We start from the raw sequence: 14,055 nt of genomic DNA on the forward strand, positions 1-14,055 counted from the left end.
GATCTATTGGACATCCCCCGGAGTAGCAGGTTTACTCAATTCAGGATGTTTTATTTCTCAGCTCATAGTTTTGATTTATTTCAGGACCTGACAGTACTTTGTTGGTACTAGGTGCCTGATAAGTGTTCATTTGCTGAACTGAATTCAACATCCAAAGCCAGGTAGTTAGAGTCTTTGCACTGAACATTTGAGTGTGGACAATGGAGCTGAGAAAAGACGAGCCAAAGGGAACTGAGCAACTGTCGTCTTGAGGGACCACGTAGATGAACGTTTCCTGTTGCGCCCAACGGTCCTGGTGGCAATGGCTTTGAAGTCCCTTATGGTCTTCTGGGTACTTTTAGGCACAAGGAGTGAAGATGCTTAGTTTCGTTTTTATTAAGCATTCTTAATTGTACCAAAGGGCAGCTAGGTGGTACAGTAGATAGAGTGCCAGCCTGGAGTCAAGAAAACTTGAGTTCAAATTTGACCTCAGACACTTACTAGCTATGTGACCCTGGGCAAGTCACTTAATCCTGGCTGTCTCAGGTTCCTTGTCTGTAAAATGAGCTGGAGAAGGAAATGGCAAAGCACTCCCATATCTTTGCCAAGAAAACCCCAGATGGGGTCATGAAGAATTGAACATGACTGAAACAACTGAGCAGCAACACCACACAGTACATTTATGCAGCATGTTATGGGTCACAAAATGCTTTCCTCATTTCTACCTTGCGAGGTTGGTGGAAATGTGAATTTTACTGTAGAACTTTACAGTTTGCAAAGTGTTTTCCTCACAACAACTGTGTGAGAAAATTCAAGATTATCCCCATTTTATAGAAGAGGAAGTTGGGGCTCAGAGAGATTAAATGACTTGCTCAAGGCCACACAGATAGTAAGTTACATTCAGGAGTCAAGCCCAGGTCTTCTGAACTCAAATTGCATAGGTGTTTTCATTATATTACATTGCCTTTTACAAACTTATTGAATATTCTTAATTTGATTTTTTACAAATTGCTTCTTGTATTATTTTTCTGTTTTTGTTGGATACACTGGAGATGGAGACAGTGGGGTAAGGTAAATGCTGAAAAAAAGGAGAAGTGGCAACTGGGTGGAGGGGGCTCCAAGCAGCTGCAGAGATAGCATACTCAAAGTGCTATATAAATTCTATTATTATTACTATTATTGTTGTCATCATGAAGGATTATAGAGACAGAACCATAACGAGGGAAGGGCCACTGGGGCTTTTCCCAGGGACTCAAGTTTAGCCAGTGGTGATAGCAATTTTGGTGTAGAGACTTCTGAGCTTAGCACTTCGTTAGCAAGAATAATTAGTTAAGAAAGTGGTTTCATACACGCTCCTTTCTTTTGCTCTTTTTTGCCCATGTTTGTTAAGTTCACAATGAAAAAGAAAATTTAAAAATAGTTAAAATAGGACTCAGCCAGATGCAACAAGCTTTCTCTCATACCATTCCCTACAGAGGTTCCACAGGTGAGTTTCCTCTCCCTCATTGGCTTCACCGTGGGGACTGATATCCTGGGGTATCGGTTTCCTACTCCCACCCAATTTAATTTGCCCTAGAAATCTGATTGAAGGTAGTTTTCATGCTAATTATCCTGGCTGTAGTTTTTTTTTTTGGTTGGGCAATGGGGATTAAGTGACTTGACCAAGGTCACACAGCTAGTAAGTGTTATGTGTCTGAGGCTGGATTTGAACTCAGGTCCTTCTGAATCCAGGGCCGGTCCTCTATCCACTGCACCACCTCGCTGCCCCCATCCTGGTTGTGTTTTTTTTGAAGCTTACCCTTGTTTGGCACATACACAAAGATCATCTGAAACTGTATATAGACTCAACCACTTTAATTGATTCTGTGGGGACATGGTATTAGGCAAAACGATGTGATAGATTTTCTATAGGATGTTATAAATGACCGATCAGCTGACCAATGTGATGATGAGGTTTTACCACTTCATAGAGGAGTCCAGCTAAAATGTTATTAACTCAATTGAAGCTATTTTATGCAGGCTTTTTAAAATCATAGCTGGAAGGAAAGTTTCAAGCCGTGTCATTCAGTGCTGTCCTGACAAAAGACCTTCACTTTGGCCTAGGATTTGCAACCTGAGTGGTCAGTTTCCTTAGCTCCTAATGGTGCCTGGGGAATACTGTTAATAGTTACTGCAGTGAGATTGTTTGACTGACATACACAGCGGTGGAAGGCTGTCCTGGGACATGGAGGTAGACTGAGGACTATGTGAGATGGCTTGCCTGCTATACAGGTTGGTCTCCAAATCTAAGACTTTTATTTTTAGCAAGAACACAACTGAGACAGTGGGAGGTTAAATGCTTAGCCTGAGACATCAGAGGACAAAAATTGAGATGAGGTCTCCCACCTCTCATATCATTGGCATCAGAGTTAGCACAATAAAAAAGCAGCCCCCATTCTGTGCAGAAATGCACTTATCCTTTCACCTTCAGCTCACAGCGAAGAGATGTTATTTTGAACTTGGCCCTGAGAGGAATAGGTAGAAATTCTTTTGGAGTAAATTTGCATCAAGTACCCCTAACCAGGAACATTAATGATGGTGTGTCCTCTGCATTCTTCTCACTGGGCCTTTTGAAATTCAGTTCTTGCTTCCAACCAGCCCTGGAAGGGAATCCAGTCACACTGACCAGCTGTAACAAATCCTTTGGAAACGAAGGCTTCATGCTGTTGGCTAGCCTGTGTGGTGCTTTCCTGATCAACACTTAGATGTCAAGAAAAGATACAAAGACGACTCAGTGTTTACTTGTTGGGATCCTTTTTATAACCTCTTCCCCCCCCTCCCCCTTACCAATACATTCATGTGTGCATGCCTAGATACTTATGTACATGCTCTCCACATACATGCCCCCCCCCAAAAAAAACAAACCCAAAAGGCTTCTCATGCCACCTAGATGTAATCTCAAGCAGCCCACATTCGTCCAGAGAAAATAGCTCTCCCAGAGGACTTTGTAATGTCTATTTGTTTTAGTTTCTGTCATGAAGACTTTTTAGCTTCGGGTCTGAGTGTGTGGGAGCCTGAAAGGATGGCGGGAGTATTTCTGGCGAACCAGTCTGCAGTCTTGGTGTTATTTTACATCCCTTACAGAATTGATGGCTGGGTCTCAGCTCTTTCCCTCTTCCTTCTGGGTGGTGGGGAGAACAAGTCACTCTTCTAACTCTTCACTCTGACCATCAATAACTTGGGAGTTCACATTGCTCCGTCTCCATGCCCTGCTTTAAATTGCTGGTTCCTCATCATGCTTGGTGTGCAGGGTCTAATTTGGCCTTCTGCTTACTTTGGCTGGGTTACTGGTGGAATGAGGCCTTTTTTCCTTTGCCCATGGCAAATGCTACCCTCTCTGCCCCCTTAGCTCTATGCCAGTCCCACCACTGACAAGCTTCAGGATCTTGGGCAAGTCTCAGTTTCTCTGGGCCTCAGGGTTTGCTTCTATAAAATGAGGGTATTGGGCTGAATGGTCTAGAAGGACCCTTCCAGGCCTAATATTCTCTGGCTCAATACTTCAGCAGTGCACTTCCTCAGACTTGGAGTTTGGGCAGGAACACTGCCAGAAGCTGGGACTAAGTGATTATGGTCTCCTCAGAGCTGTTTGAGCCCTGAAACATGATGCAGAGAAAAACCGGCTAGCCAAGTTGGCAGCTGCTCCTTTTTATTGTTTTGCCCTTTTAAGTAAATTCAGAGAGACTTTTTCCCCCCTTCAGAGTTTTTGAGGATGAGCTGATTGACTTTCATGAGCACAATTGTATTATAGTGGGTTTTTTTTCTACCTAGTTCGTGTGTCAGAGCCAAGAGCCTCTGAATAAGGGATAGTATAATGGTCCAGGTCAGCAGCAGATTTGACTACAACAAAGAAGGAAAGAAAAAATCAGACTTGTATCCCTTGTCCTCTGGGTGTATTCCTCCTTTCTCCCTTCTTCTCCCCTTCCTCCACTTGAGCTGAGTGACTGGGATTCTCTTAGCTGTTACCAGGGCGAAACATGACTGTAGAGATTCAATGAGATTTACTTCAAGAAGTTACACAAAAGCATTTCAGAGGCACTTGTAGAGGCCTTCTCATGACTGGAGGTCCTTTCGCTCCTCCCAGCAGACCTTTGGCTATGTCCAGTGAGCTATAAGGAAAAAAACAAAACACAGGGACCGTCACAAGGCGTTTTAGTCAGCCAGTTCCTGGACAGGTGGGGGAAGGGACTTTGGCTCTTATAAAGTGAATTTGTTTTTGTGGGTGTGTCATATTTGTAGTCTATATATTTGTACTGACTTGTAATGAGTTGAACGAGGACGTTGTCCTCTAAACAATAACAGAGAGGGTCCTTGGTACTTGCATCTCAACGGTTGCCATGGCTGCCCTCCTCAGGGAGATAACAACATACAAGATGTCTCTTACAGATTTCTATGATCCCAGTGATCACACTTCCCCCACACTCTTCTGACTTAAGAAAATGTCTTCATTTGTTTCTGAAGAGTGCAGGGAAGCAGGGATGGCAGAGGGGATGGGGACATAGTTGATTGTTGGTCTAACCTAACAGTCTGGCTCCTCCTCTTCTCTTCCAGCTGAGCGCTGACCTCATATATCATTTATGCTACAGATTAGCTTTCTCAGCCTTAGAGCAAGCTTGGGGTGGTGGTGGAGATAGATGGGGAGGGGACAGAAATAAATAATATGATCAAGGATACTTTCTTATCCTTTTCTCAGCCCAGGTGGTCACTGATGACAATACTAAGCATTGAGCTCTATTCTCCTCCTCAGGGCCTCGGGAATCTGGCTTACTATCACTCTCTGATAGTAAGATAAGCACTGGGGAGGAAAATTAACTCCCTCAGTCCACTAGAAGTGTTTTCCAAGTCAAACTATACTGTTGAAATTTTCCACTGAAGACTTTTGGGTAGCATCAGCCTGACAGCGGCTGGGATGGGGTAGGGGGTTGTAGAGACTGAGGAAACGCAAGGAGAGGAGAAAGACAAATCAGATTGGGTTGGTTTTTTTTTAATGTTTTAAGAAATGAAGAGCAGTTCTTGAAGTAATAAAAGTTTTGTGGATTGGTAAAAATTGCCTTGAATCAGCATTTGGAAAACACCATACTAGAAGGCTCTTTTTTCAGTTGTGCTTTGTGAGATAAGACTAAGAGAAAGCAAGGACAGAGGATCATAGAATATCGATGAGGCTGGAGAGCCTTGGAGCATGGACTTTTAAATCAAATATATATCTGATGCTGTGTTAGTCTGAATACTTTCAGCAATGCTCAGAGTCCTTTAGTGGTGGCAATGGGATGGGGAGAGACAACACAAAAATCCACATACTGGCATTTCGGAGTTTTCCGGAAGAGGACACAAATCAGATTTACTAAGAATCAACCTCAGATTGTAATCCATGCCTCAGAAAGTACCTTTGGACATAAGGTCACACAGACAATTTTTTACATTGCCTTTCTATAAATCTCTCTAATTTGTGCCCATCCAAGGAAACTCTGGAACTCTTAGTGCAGGGGTGAGGAACCTGCCATATATGGCCCTCTAGGTCCTCAAGAGCAGCCCTTTGATCGAATCTAAACTTCACAGAACAAATCCCCTTGATAAAAGGATTTGTTTGGTAAAACTTAGACTCAGTCAAAAAGCTGTACCCAAGGACCTACAAGGCCACCCCCACCCCTATCTTAGTGTGTGGCTTCTTCCCTCCCTCCTCTCCCTACCAAAGAGTCCTTAGTTCTTCTGTAAGAATTCAGGATAATAAGGCATCAGATATACAACAGTTTTATTTATTCCTACAAACATGGCATTAGAAAGAACATTGGTTCTGTCATCAGAGGACCTGGAGTCAAATTCCATTTCTCATTGCTTTCTGCCTTTGTGACTTTGGACAAATCATTTAAACTCTGTTTTGTTATCTGTGGAAGGAGAGGGTTGGACCAGAAAGCTTCAGAGATCCTTCTCTGCCCCTAGACCCACCATCCTCTGATCCCTTAATAGCCCAGAAAATGTTTTCCCCTTTTCAGAAGGCATCAAGCAATTCTGTCCTCTAGTAGGTTCTGCCTTGAAGATCTCCACAGCCTGCATTACTCAAAGAGCAAAATCCAAAAGGTTCGTGCCTCCTCAGCATGGCTCTGTGTTTTGTTGTTCCTCTGGGGTACACAGCTGCCGGCTGTACAGATCCTTCTCGCTTTGCCTTGGCTCCCTAATTTGTTGGTATCACTGAGTCCTCATTTCCCTTGCCTCATTCTTGAATCAAAGTTCCATCTCTTTGGGGACCACATGGATGGTGCACCCTTCAGCACAGGCCTCAGTCCAGGGCCTTATAGTGGCCCAGCATCCTTATTTCAATCTAGTCCAAACTCCTGTGGATGCCCCAGAGAGCCTCCAGGCCTACACTGTGTTACTCTCTGTCTATATGCATCTCTCCTCTCGGGCATTCATTCTGGTGTTGTTCCGCATATGAAGAGAGAGGCTTAATCAACTCCTCTTGGCACATGCCTGTTGCACCCAAAGTTTGGCTTTAGACTATGTTATTGATAGTAACCTATTTTGCTGCATAAGGATGGAGTTCACTGAGTTGGTCAATCATTTACCACACTCCCCTTTGACCAACTCAATAACTGTCACACTTACAGTTGTCATTTATCTCCATTTCCAGAAGTGGAAAGCTGAAATTTCTCTTTACTTGAATATCCCAGTCAGCTGGTTAAATTTATGGTTATTTCACCTCCTCTGTGTGAGCATCTTCAATTGCCCTGTTAGTTACTGAGCAAAGTTCAGTCTCCTTTGACTGGCCCAGACGGGCATTCACCTCGTCCTTCCTCTCCACCTATCCTATCCTTCAGCCAAACTGAGCTATTGACTGTTTCCTCCCAAACAAACTCTGTTCTTTTCTATGTCCATGCCTTTGTTCATTCATATTCTTCTGTCCCCTCTTCACCTATTGAATTTCTACCCATCTTTTAAAGTCCCTTGCCAATCCTACCTCCTCTAGGAAGCCTTCTCTGATCTCTTGTTGGTAATAACTTTTCCATTGAACCTCACATAGCACCTTATTTTCGCATACCTCTCTAATGTGCTTACAGTGTATTGTTTTCTCTTATAGTTGTCTGTAGCTGTGGGTGGCACAGTGGGTAGAGCACCAGGCCTGGAGTCAGGAAGACCTGAGTTCAAATCTGGCCTCAGATACTTACTAGCTGTGTGATCCTGGGCAAATCACTTAACCTGGTTTTCCTCGGTTTCGTCATCTGTAAAATGAAGCTGGAGAAGGAAATGGCAAATCACTGCAGTATCTTTGCCAAAAAAACCCAAACCAAACCAAAAGAAACCCCTCAAATAGGATCATGAAGAGTCAGACACAACTGACGAGGACTGAACAGCAAGCATTTGTTAGATTATAAATTCCATGAAAGCTGGGATCGGTGTGTATCTCCCTCAGTGCCGAGCACAATGCCCTGCACGCAGTAGGTTCTTAGGTATTTATTGACAAGAATTAAAACAAAATGAAATAAATCCATTGAGGTTTTAACTCTAGCTAACATTACCGGGGTATGGCTCTGTTGATGGGGACTCTCCGGCTCATATACCCCGTGCTGGTTGCCCACGCTAGTCTACCCTTTTCCTGGGGTTTTAGTCAGGCTTCAAAGGTATTGTTTCGACTATTTATACTCCCCTAAAGTCAGTGTCCCTTAAACATGAGATTTAGCCCCTTATAATATGCTGTCTTATGTAGTGTTGATCGTTTTATGTATGTGAAACTTGTCTCTCTAATTAGTTAGTAAACTCCTGGTAGGTAGGGATCGTGTCTTTGGCTCTCTTTTATCCTTCTAGATAATTAGCATTGTTCTGGGCCCAAAGTAGGTACTTAATAAATGCTTTTTTGAATTAATAAGAAATATTTAACTAAGTAAAACTTCTTCTGCCCCCTTCATCCCGCTGTTATTTTTTTCAAGTAGTGGCAGCAAATGGTGTTTAGGGAAAGATTCTAGTAACCTCAATGACCTCTTTTTTTTAACATTAGGGAAATACTTCAAATGTCTATAATATTCTGTAAATGATCATTTTCTAAACCTATATTCCATCAACTTATCTATGTGGCTCCTTGCAGTAAATTATTCCATATAGGTAGAGCCTATCATATAAAAAATACTTCCTCTAATTTGTTCTAGATCTGAGCCTTTAATCAGTGACTCTTGCTCTTTTGTTGTTAGTTTCAGCTGTTTCTGACTCTCCATGACCCCATTTGAGGTTTTCTTGGCAAAGATACTGGAGCGGTTTGCCATTTCCTTCTGCAGCTCATTTTCCAAGGAAACTGAGGCAAACAGGGTGAAGTGACTTGCTTGGGGCCACGCAGCTAGTAAGTGTCGGAGGCTGGATTTGAATTTAGGTCTTCCTATGCTCTGTCCAGTGCACCACCTGAGGCTCTTTGAGCCAAAATAAATGAATGAATCTGTACCTGCATGCTGACTCGTTTCAATAATGAGTAGACATTGACTATGATCATAGAAGTCTTTGAGCAGAAAGTAGATGACTGCGTACTGAAGATGTAGAGAGAATTCCTTCCCAGGTACAGGTCAGATCTTTCAGTCTAGGTCCCTCATTTTACAGATGATGATGATAATGATAATTGGCATTTATAAAATGCCTTTAGGTTTGCAAAGCTCTTGACAAACCTTATCTCATTCGATGCTCATTAGAACACTGTCAGGTACAGAAGTATTCTAGGTGTTATTAATGTTCCCATCTTACAGAGGGAACAGACTTTTAAGGGTGAGGTGACTTGCCCAGGATCATACAGCCAGTAGTGTTAGAGGCAGAATTTGAAGCCACTCTCTGATGACTCCAAGTGTATTATGGGAAAACCAAGGACTGGAGAAGTGGGATCCCCACTGCAAGGTCAGTGGAGAATTAAATAGCAAAGCCAGGATTTGAAATCAAGACCTCTGGCTCCAAATCCAGGGCTCCTTCTTTCCCATGGACCATGAGCCCTGCTCCTCTTGAGTAACCAGAAGGGAATATGGATGGGAAACCAGCAGCCTCAAGGCCATATGTGGCCTTCTAGGTTCTTGGGTGCAGCCTTTTGACTGAGTCCAAGTTTTACAGAACAAATCCTTTTATTATGGGGATTTGTTCTGTGAAGTTTGGATTCAGTCAAAGTGCCACCCTTGAGGACCTAGAGGGCCACATGTGGCCTTTGAGGCCACAGGATCCCCACGCCTCCATAGGGTTCCAGGGGCAGAAGCTCCAGGGTTTGGCATGCTCATGAACCAAGCAGACACATCCCCCTCCCTATTTTATCCCCGATCACCTCTTGGCAGGTCTTTCTCTCTCTCCCTGACCTCCCCTCCCCCCAAGAAGAATAAGGAGGCAGGGAAAGGAGAAGGCAGAAGAAACCACTGTGGATTTGGTAATCCCCATTCCTAGGTCACTCTGCCAAGGCCCCTGGGCCCTCCTGGTAAGGAAGTGGGGAGTCCCCTGGGTTTGCTCTCCCTTCCAAAAGACAGGCAAGCACAAGCTGTGGCATTTAAACTATGAGCCCAACAGTCAGGAAGCAGGTCTGTTTAAACATTCTACACAACACCTAGTACATTGCCAATCTTCCAAAGGTATTAAGTAATAGTAATAGTCCTAATTAAAAGCAAGAGCTTGGCAACCCACCTTGGAGACAGATTCATCCTTCCCACTGTCATCTCAGTCATTTACTCCAGCCCACTAGGGCTTGAAGGAGAGCTTTGTCTCTCTCCATTTCACAACCTGGTGGAAAAGTGAGTCTTTCCAGCTATAGACAGAATCACACATGGGACCGTATAACAGGCAGCTGTTGGTTTGCAAATTGGGGCTCCCAGACATCACTGGACTGTGCTCTGTAACATAATAGTAAGGAGAAAAAATGATAGCTGAGAAATTAATATCATGATAATAATAATAATGATGATGATGTTGTTATTATCCTGCCTCTGACACATACTGGCTCAATGACCCTCGGCAGATCATTTAAGATGCTGCCCTGCAGTGGTAGTGAGAGGCATGCTAGATTGAGCACAGGATTTGGAGACAAGAAGGCCTGAGCTCACATCTAGCCTCAGACATTTCCTAGCTCTGTGACCCTGGGCAAATCACATAACCGTTGTCTGCCCCGGTTTCCTCTGTAAAATGGAGCTAATAATAGCACCTCTCTCCCTGAGCTGTTGTGAGGATCAACTGAGGTAGTATTTGAATGGTGCCTAGTATAGTGCCTGGCACATAGTAGGTGCTTAATACTTGTTTCTTTCCTTCCTAGAAGGAGCTTCCTCACCGGAGAGCTCCCCAAACCAATGAAATCATGAGTCCAGGTCCTATCATCATCATCATCATCGTAATAACTGACGTTATGTGATACTTGACAGTATATACAATTCTTTCCTCACAATGACCCTAGGAGGTACGTAATGCAAGTATTTTATTTGAATGAGGTTCAGAGAAGTGACATTGATGTCACATGACTAGGTGGTGAAGCCAGGCCTTGAACCCAGGTCTTTGGACTTCAGATTCAGTGTTCATTTTGCTCCATACACCACGCTGTTCTCTTAGCTGAGTAGTCCAAAGAACCGTGAGCTCTAGCCCTACTTAAGTGGGGTACAAGTTATGTAGTGAAATTTGAGGCTCTGAAAAGCCCCTGACTCACTAAATACATGTCTTCTGCCCATGTCAAGCCCTATTTACCCTCATAATTGGTTTGAAATTCCTACCACTAGAGCCATTAATGAGTTGGACAACAAGGAATGGAGGGTAGTGGGGCTACATTGTTTTCAGAAGGCTGCTATTTGGAAGGCCATTAGTTAGCTTCACCCATTTACCTGGAGATGCTTTCCTAAATCTCACCTTAGCATGAATTTATCAGGTTATCTAGTCCTGGACTCTTAGGGAAAGACATGTAGGCAAGATAAGTTAAACACTAGTGAAAAGTTCCCTCTCAGATGTCTCATATTCTGTATATATCTTTTATTGTTGTTCAGTCATTTCAGTTGTGTCTGTCTTTTCATGGCCCCACTTCGGGTCTTCTTGGCAAAGATACTGGAGTGGTTTGCCATTTCCTTCTCCAGATCATTTTACAGATGAGGAAACTGAGGCAAACAGGGTTAAGTGACTTGCCCAGAGTCACACAGCTAGGAAGTGTCTGAGGCCAGATTTGAACTCAGGAATTTGAGCTCAGTAATTCCCATCCTCCTCTCTGGTCACACTGACCTCTCTTATTCCACTCACTCACCTTCACCAGCAGGGAAGACTCTTAAGCAGAAGACCAAGTTCAGGGGTGTTTAAAGCACAAGATCTGGACTGAGAAAGGAAATCCTTTCCAAGTGACTAGGAGTTTGATCTATGGAGGGACAGAAAGGAAGCCAAAGATGGGCAATGGGTCACTTGCTGTTTTCTCCATGCAAACTTGATAAAATCTTGGAAGAGAATGTCCTTATGGTATTTGGAGGACTCTCCTGTTCCTGGTTAGATCTTATCTCTGCCAATAGGCAATAGAAACATAGGAAGCCAGCATCATCTGGGGCTGAGAATGCTTAGCGCTGTACTGTTAGATCTCTTCCATGTTTACAGTCTGGGTAGCTTTTGAATTCTGTCAAGGGAATGATGAATATTTGTTTCTTTGGCTGAATCATGACTAGAACTTTGACCTTTCTCAGGAGAATGTGGCAAAGTGGTCAATACAGATGAAGAGGTATCAGGAGTTAAGAATTCTCTCCTTGGCTCTGGGTCTGACTCACTCCCTGTGATTGGGTCACATCATTTAGTTCTTTTGTAATTCAGTTTCTTTGCTCATCATACAGGGATGAGAAAGCTGACTCTCTCACCCAGCCATGGCACACCATCATGGAAGAAAATGGGGCTTTAAGCAACAGATTGGAAATAAGGGGTTATGAATTCTGTATCTGTCTCTGTTCTTCATCTGCTCATTGGTTCATTCCTTCAAAGAAGCCCTCAGTGAGTAGCTACTACATGCCTATCTCTGTACTAGATGATACTGAGGATACAAAAGAATTCAGAAAGGACAATCCCCTTACTGACTGAATTTCCAATCTAGTCTGAGAGGCCTCCAGGCTCTGACACTTAATAGCCATGTGACCCTAGGGAAGTCACAGGATCACAGATTTGGGGCTGGAAAGGGACCTCAGAGGTTATCTAGTCCAATTTACTCATTTTACAGAGGAAGAAATTGAGGCCCAGAAAGGTTAAATGAATTGCCTCAAGTTACCAAGGTAGCAGAGGAAACATTCAAAAGGAGGTTCTCTGACTCCAAATCCAGGATGCTTTGAACAGAACCACACTGCCTGCTCCCTGAATCTTAGTTTTCTCACCTGAAAAGCTGAGACAACGTCTCAGGTGGCTGATGGAAGCCTGTATTGCTCTCGGCTCAGATACTGCTTCTAGTAAGTAACAAAAGCTGGTCTTTCTATGACATTTTAAGGTTTGCAAAGTACATTACGTACATTATTTCATTAGACCAACTGGAATTGCTCTTTAATGATAAAGTGATTTATAAATTATGTAAATTATAACATTTGCAATATTATAAAAATGTAAAACATCCCTATGTGTGGTAAAAGGTAACCTCGGTTTGTGATTATGATCTAGAACATAGTACTCATAGGTGGCATAGTGGACGGGATACTCTATTTGGGATCAGAAAGACCTGAATTCAAATTCGGCTTCAGACACTGATCAGCTATGAAACACTGGGCAAGTCACATAACCTCTGTCTCAATTTCTTCCTCAGTAAAACAGGGATACTAATCCCACCTTCTTCTCAGGGTTGTTGTTGTGATCAAATGAGGTAATATGTCTAAAATACTTTGTAAACCTTAAAGCACTATATAAATACTAGCTATTATTATTATTAAAAAGCCTTTTCCTTCCAAGGTTCTAATCAACAACCATGACATCTATAAAAACAGGATTAGTTTTGTTTGGGGGGTAGAAATTCTCTAATATGGTTGAATTGGGACTCACTAAGCATTTCTTGCACCTAAAACGATGATGTCGCTAGCCTTCAGATGCCCATCTGACTATCCCTAGTTGCTTTAGATTGGACATCAGCAGCTCCTCCCATAGTACTTAATGTCCTTATTTGCTATCTTTTTACTGAGTGACTTGGCCCAGCCATGAGCCTTAACTCTCACTTTCCCTGTGGTTGCCACATCATCTAGGCTCTTGGTTATTTCTTCTGCAATACGGTTTCTCCGCAGTAACTGAACCTGGTTGATATTATTTACATCGCCTGTGGCGTGGTAGCCTGGTGTCTCCTCAGCTATTCCTCCCCCAGCTGACCTGGCTCCTTTCTACTCTCTGCTTTTCTGAAATGAGGGGTTGGTCAATCTTAGCTGAAATAGAATCTCCAATGTTTAGAATTCTTCTCCCTCTTTTCCCTACCCCCTCCCCAACTTGTTCTCTCTTCATCCCCTTTGATTCCTTCTTGGAACTCATATTTATCTGAAACGTCTCGTGCATCATTCCAGAGCCCTCGCCTTCCCCAGCCCAGCTATCTACTCGAATCGTCTTGGGCTGGATATGCAACGTGACCACTGATGAAATTGAACATCTGCTCAATTATTCATGCCCCTCTTTCTGAGTGGTCTAATTATAAAACAATTAGGAGAAGCGCAAGCCTGGGACACCTGACCTGACCTGTTCCATCCAGCCTGGTTTCTTGGAGCTAAGTGAGGGCACTCAAAGCAGTAGCCATGCTCTGAGCAGCAGATTTCCTCCTGAGAAGAGTTCAGGGCACACTTTGCTCATCACTTCTTGCTCCAGGAAACCTGACTCACCTCTGTGCCTACTCCCCCCATCTTATTCCTCCAAACAAGCACTTACGAAGCACTTAACGTGACTGAACAGTAACAACAACAACAAAAATGTGGCCACTTGGAGGCAGCTAGGTGGCTCAGTGGGTAGAAGGCTGGGCCGGGAAGTCAGGATCACTGAGTTCAAATCCGGCCTTGGACACTTACTAGCTGTGTGACCCTGGATGAATCACTTAACCTCCGTTTGCCTTGATCCACTGGAGAAGGCAAATCACTCCAGTATCTTTGC

The sequence above is a fragment of the Phascolarctos cinereus genome, unplaced genomic scaffold (assembly GCF_003287225.1).
Source record: "Phascolarctos cinereus isolate Bilbo 61053 unplaced genomic scaffold, phaCin_HiC Scaffold_4;HRSCAF=312, whole genome shotgun sequence".
NCBI classification, from domain to species: Eukaryota; Metazoa; Chordata; class Mammalia; order Diprotodontia; family Phascolarctidae; genus Phascolarctos; species Phascolarctos cinereus.